At 40.6% G+C, this 6,913-nt stretch overlaps 1 pseudogene; it reads right to left on the reverse strand.

Moving 5' to 3' along the window:
* Positions 1-583: 583 nt before the first annotated feature.
* LOC105532229 lies at positions 584-6,247 on the reverse strand (annotated as a pseudogene).
* Positions 6,248-6,913: the final 666 nt, after the last annotated feature.

The raw sequence follows: 6,913 nt of genomic DNA on the forward strand, positions 1-6,913 counted from the left end.
TGAGTCCAGCCTGAGCAATATTGTGAAACCCCATCTCCACCAAAAATACAAAAAATTAGCCAGGAGTGGTGGCATGCACCTGTGGTCCCAGCTACTCAGGAGGCTAAGGCAGGAGGATCACCTGAGCCCGGGAGGCAAAGGTCACAGTGAGCCCAGATCAGGCCACTACACTCCAGGATGTGTGACAATGAGACTCCATTTCAAAAAAAAAAAAAAAAAGGAAAGGGAGCTTGAGATGAGATCTTTAAAAAAAAATTGGAGAATACTTATTCCTGAACAACAACAACAACAAAAAAAAAAAAAAATAGAAGAGAAAATAAATTAAAATGATATAAGTGGATGGGAAGAAGAGGGAAGCAGAGGGGCCAACCAGGGTAAAAAAGGGGACCCAAAGAAGGGGAGCCTGAAAGAATCCAATGCCAGTGTGGATGTCCATCTGTTTCCGTCTTCATCACTACTGTCTTAGGCTCCAGTTTAGCATCAGTCTCCTTACTTCCTGTCTCCATCCATAGTCTACCAGGATCCTTCAACACCCTCTACCCTGCCCCCACCTCTTCTGGGCTGCTCCCTTCCTCTTCTCCATTTATTGGGATCTGGTTCGCTCCAGGATCCTCAGGTCATAGTTCCTTTTGGTCATTCAAAGACTGATGCTATTCAGGAGCTGTTGAGATGAAGGGAGGCATTTGAGCAGCCAGCGGGTTGGGGAACACAGCCATGATGGTGTACAAGGCAGCAAGGTCCAAGCAGTGGCCATTCTCAGCAGTCCCACCATTGTCGCCTCCACCCTTGCCAGGGAGCCCCTGAGCTGAGTCTTGGCATTGGACATAGCAAGCTGCTTAAAGAGTTTGTCTGCCTCAGTACAGGTGATGCCCTCAGGGAGATCTGTCACCTCCAGCACCTGCCCCAAGACAACATCTGCTGTCTCTATGTCAGAGGAGGCGGATTTGAGTGCTTGTCTGTTGCCCTGGTTTCCATGTCCACTCTGTCCCTGGTGCACTGTGTAAGTTGACTGGCCATGGAGCAAGGGAGGGCAGATGGACAGATTGTACTCTAAAGGCTGGCCTAAGAGGGAGTAGCACCCATCACCCTGTGCTGGACCCCCAGGCCAGGGGAACCATCTGAAGACAAACAAGGGACTGAGTCCTGTGCAGACAGCCACCACTGAAGCTGGTGACAGGAGAGGGTGGTAAAGCCTGGGTAGGAGATGTGTCAGGGCTGCTGCTCATTTGTGTGTTGGCCTAGGGGCTGATATCAGGATTGTACAGGTCTCCAGGCTTCTGGTCCTTGTGGTCCATGCTGTAGTATTTACAGTGACTCCACTGGACCCTGGATGGGTTCTGAGTGGGTTCAGGGTCCATTAGTGAAATTCAGCTGCATGATCACCACAGCTGGTCCAGAAGGTGACACTCCTGACTACTGCTGCGGCATCTGTGGTAGACTGCAGGGAGAGGGAAACTGAAGCATCTGGTACTGCTGAGACCCAGGAGGTTGCAGAAACCCAACAGTAGGGCTTGTATGGTTCTGCTGAGCCAGTGGGATCATGCTATAGTACACTGGTATGCCCCATTTTGGGGGGCCTCCTTACCCAGACTGGCTCACAGGGGCCAGCATGAGTTGCTAGAAAGGCCGCTGGACCACATTTTGTGAGGAATTACCCACTGAGACTTGGTAAGAAGGCAGTGGAGGGTACTGAACCACCAGGCCTTGCATCTAGCCCCCCACACTGCTTCTCTGACTGCAGAGCAGGCCCTGGTTCTGTGGCTGCTGGAACCCCTATTATTCCTTGGTAAGCCACCTGCTGCCAGTTAGGCATCATCGGCTATAAACCGGGCTGCTGGGATGGCTGAGCAAGTTTTTGACCACATCGGGATCTGCAGGCCACCAGGTGACAGAAATGTTAATATTGCTGGTTGGAATTAGGATATTGTCCAGGGGTATTAGTAAGAAACCTGGATCTGTTGAGAAGGCTGCATGTAGCCCCAGGGTAGCAGCACTTGCTGAGTAGCTGATGCTTGGCTAGAGGTGGAACAGTTAGAGGTGGGGAGGGGCTGACCCATGGATGCCATGATGAAGTTAGCCTGCTGATGGTGCTGGGAGATGAGTGGGAGCTGGAATAGAGGTGCCGATGAGTCAGTTGCTTTAGTAGAACCTTGGCACCTAGGGCTCATTTGTCCAAAGGAGTTGCTGAGGTCATCTGCCTGTGAGATCATGTTATTATTCAAGGGTGGCTATTGCTGAGGTGTGGGTGGGAGAGCACAAAGTTTGCTGTTGCTGCTGCTGCTGCTGCTGCTCAAGGAAGAAGGTTCAGGATAGACTGGGATGAGGTGACCTGGTTGCACACTTCTGGGGCATGTAGTGTCACACCTGGCCTGGAGATCCTTCCTGTGTTGCCACCTTTACTGCTGCCAATGCAGTCACCTTGGGTGAAGATAGAGATTCTGCTGAAGCTGCTGGCTTTGGTTACAGAGGGCTGCATGTTCTGGACAGAGCCATCAGCGTTCGTGCTGCTCCAAGGCCGTGGCTCCAAGGGATTTGAGTTCACTGTCTGTGCTGTTCCGGGAGCTGCTTGAGGTGCAGCTGAACCTTCTGCAATTCCCCCGATGTCATTTATATATCCTTTCCGGCCAGTCTCTTGGGGGTCAAATATTCTCTCTCAGACCCTTGGATATTTGTCCCCTTTCTCTTCTATTGACTTACTCCTCCTTCCTAAAGCATCACTTTTATTTATAATTAATTTCAGATTTTAAAACATGTAGGAATGTTCTAAGTTCCCATATTAAAACTGTATAAATTTTAGAGTAAGGATTAATGAAATGAAAACTTCTGTATAATGTCATTTCATTTAGGGTTTTCTTCATTCATTCAAAGAAACATATTAAAGGACTGTTACATGCCAGGTGCTGAGCTAGATATAGACAATACAGTGATGGGCACAGTACACACGGCCCTTGTCTTACAGAGCTCTGCAGTCTTGTGGGGGAGACAGTCATTATGTTTGACAGTTTCAGCTATGAAATGGGCAAGCATTGTTAAAATTTAAGGAATATATTCACATGGACAGCTGAGTAGTTAAAAATTAATTCAATCTTTTAAAGCCATAGTATGGGATACATCTTGACTTTTTTATATGTCATTTCTTTGATCAGAATATTCCACCCTAGAGACATAAAAAGATGCCAATTTCTCCAGTGATTACAACAGGATTAATCCTGCTAACCATTTGTTGATCCTACAGGCAAATGATAATAGTACATCTATACTAAAGAATGCTATGCATCTATAAAAAATAATACAGCAAATCAATAGATGAAGACATTGAAAGACTACCAAGATATTTTACTAAGTACAAAAATGTTTTGGGATTATATATATAGCATATGATATGATATCACTCATTTTAAAACTCCACAAAAGAGAAGTATACATTGATACATACCTACATGCACATATATATAATTAAATACATATGCAAATACGCAGAAAAACAGTCTGAAAGGTATTCACCAATTGATGATAGTTGCTATGTTTGAGAAAGAAACTCAGATTAGAGCATCAGACACTTAGTGCTCAAGATAATCAAATCATTGTTGCTATTTGAGTTAAAAATATGACATTGAATTTAAGTACAGCTTATACATTTATAATTTTTAAAAGAGAAAAAGGAAATAAAACAGAAAAATTATACTGAAGAGGTAAACTAGTCTTGTAGTGACTACTTTTAGCACCAGCAAGTGAAGGCAACCATAGAAGAAGAAAAATGATTTTATCTCTGACATTTGAACCAATGAAAGGATTCTTGTGCCAGAAAAGAGAATGTGGTCTTCATTAAAGGAGAACTAAGAAGCTATTGCCTAGATACTCTCCCCTCATTCTACAAATGTGGGTAAGAATGCCATTGAAGGACTGAAATGCAGTGCTGCTCTCCCCAAGTCTCCATTGAGCTCGGAGCTCTAAGAGGTACTTTTAGGACCACCTCTGAGGAGTGGCATCTAATATCACCTACCATCTAACTTAGATAGTCAAGAAATGTAGACTATAGTCCATGAATGAAAACTGTACGTTTCCTAAATTTTAGGAACTTTCTTAAGGTTGTCACTTTTATTTTCTCTCACCTGTTCACTTGTGCTAATTCTGAGGAAGAGAAAGAAACCGGGAAATTGGGGAAACCAGTCAATATTAAATGAGAAAAAATTGCCAAGATATTGAATTAGTGACGGCCATTTTATAAAGCAAAGACACGCAAGATATTCAGAGTTCATTGGAGTGGAGTCAGAATGATAGTTCCCCAAAGAGGTCTCCATCCTAATCCCTGGAAACTGCAAATATATTACTTTATATAGCAATGGGAATTTTGCAGATGTAAAAAAAAATCATCCTGGATTACACAGGTGAGAGTAATGTAATCACAAGGGTCTTTTTAATATGTCAGAGAGAACCAGAGAGAGAGAGAAGATTTAAAGATGTTATAATCCTGGCTTTGCAAATGGTGGAAGGGGCCATGGGCCAAGATATCACACAGTCTCACCAACACCTTGATTTTAGCCCTGAGAGACATTTTATAGTTCTGACATGAAAAAATATAGAACAAAGAGTTGTGCTGTTTAAGCCACTAAGTTTGTAGGGATCCTAATTTTCTTCCTATCCATTAATTTAAGAGCCTTGTAGGTACTAATGGGCCTTAGAAAAATTTCTTGTCTTACTGCTTTATATATTACAGATGAGAAAATTGAGAGCTAAAGAAGTGAGGTGATTTGGCCCTCAGCTACTAACAAAAGAATTAGGACTAAGATGTTCTGATATCTCCAGATGATATGAAAGATGGAAAAAGGAAGAGAAAGTGTTGCTCATTTTCATTTTCTCTAAGATTTTGTGATTGACAAATATAAAAATTGAATAATACCAGGTACATGCTAAGATTAACCCACACTCTATGCACGGCAAGTGCAACATATTAGTAAAATCTGGGGACTGTTCGATGCAGAGTTAAATTTTCAAGAGAAGATGTATGTAGAGCTAGGTTTTAAAGTAAATTAGAGGTATTCATTTTCTGGTTTTCTCTAAATTTCTCTGTAGTAACTTTAAAAAGGTGCAGTAGTGAAAGATAAAGGCACAAAGATGGGTTCCTTTACATATTAATGGATAACTAACCAAAGACTAATAAAAATTCAATGATCATGCTGATTAGATTATTCTGGATTGTTTATCACTCTGCAGGCAGTGCCCATACCCAGCTTCTATTACAAATTATGCAATTAAATGTAGCTTTGGAAGTTGTATTTGCATCTCTCACAGAATGTCTAATTTGTTCCAATAGTGCAGAAGGATAATGTCTTGAAAGTTCCAAGGATCAAAATAATCATCTGAGGCCTTTTAAATAAACTTTTTTTGTATTAATAACTAACACACACAAACAAAGCACAAGATAATAAAAAAATCCTTCTTTGAATGTAGCAAAAGTCAAGAATTATGAATTATAAGGCTTTTGAAATGATAAGTTGATGACATGAACTTGCTTGGGGATGCTCTAAGCCAATACATTTTAGTACTTTTATTTCTGCCACTAAATCTTGACAATTAGACAACACAGAAAAATACGTATTATGCCAAATAGGTATATAAAAATAAAAGTATTGAGAGGCTATGATGATTTGGATCCTTTTTATATATGCTGGGATCTCTTGAAATTAATGTTTCTTAATCTATAAGTGGAGAGCTCCCAGCTGGTGTGTTTCCCATCTAATTGAAATGCATAAGGATGAGTCAACACAACCTTATTTGTAATTAAATTTTGGATTTAGGTTAAATCCACTTGCTCTTCCTAGCAATAATGCAAATAGAAATATTCACATTTTATGAAATGCTAATTTTTGGACACTGGCAACAAATAATAATACACACAAAAAATACTTAGACTGTTATAATGAATAAACATTCATCCAAACTGACATGTACTTTGAGATGAGTTAGTTTTGCAATTTCTCAACCTAAAACATTATTTGTGTCATCTAATATAATTCAAAATCCTTCACTAGCCTGTAAGACTGGGAATAAATTCACATGCTTATTACTTCTTAGGCATTTTTTTGATTAATAGTATCTCTTCTAATGTAGATCTACAGACTAACTTAAACAAATGTGGATATTTACAATAAGTAGAGAAAAAAGAAAAGAAATATATCATTTAGTGAAATCCAATACCTTGGGAGATGTTTTTAAAAGCTGAAATTAAAGTATAAAGCTTTTTCATGGTTGTACATAGGCCTTGATCCCAAGCCCCACACTGAGGAGGGTCATTGTGGAGTTTTAGCTTTGAGTTTTAATATCTACCGTAAAATGATCACCCAGGGAAAACAAACTATCCTGAGAGGACTTTTAATAAGACTGTTCAGCTACAGTATTTTGTAAAAGCTCCCAGCATCTTTTATAGAGCCTCTCTAAGGGGAATAAAATGCTGATCACAGATTGTAAATAGAAAGAGGAAGAAATGCACAATTTTCCATTTACCTTGTTTGAAGTCCTTAAAGAGTTAAAATAAGTTTTTATATCTGGCTTCCTTTTTAAAAAATATCTTAATGGTAAATTATGATCAATAATAACAGAATATTGTAAACTATATGCAGGTTTGTTTCTTCCTAATGAGGGGCAGACTAGGCAACAGTCCAGGCATAGCAGTGTAGCCTCGGTCTGGTGGCTTCGCAGTGTCGAGATCCTTCTATCTTACTACTCCATCATCCCCAGACTTCTGCCTACCATGCTGCACCCCCAACATGACCTCAAAAATTGCTGTCTACCCTATCTGTGCTGCTAATCATTAAGGAAATGACACAGGAGTCATTAAGCATCAATTATTTTCATATGGCAGGGGTTGGAGCTTAGTGACAAGACCATACATAAACATTTTGTAAGCTGGGAA

Source organism: Mandrillus leucophaeus, unplaced genomic scaffold, assembly GCF_000951045.1.
Source record: "Mandrillus leucophaeus isolate KB7577 unplaced genomic scaffold, Mleu.le_1.0 Scaffold941, whole genome shotgun sequence".
NCBI classification, from domain to species: domain Eukaryota; kingdom Metazoa; phylum Chordata; class Mammalia; order Primates; family Cercopithecidae; genus Mandrillus; species Mandrillus leucophaeus.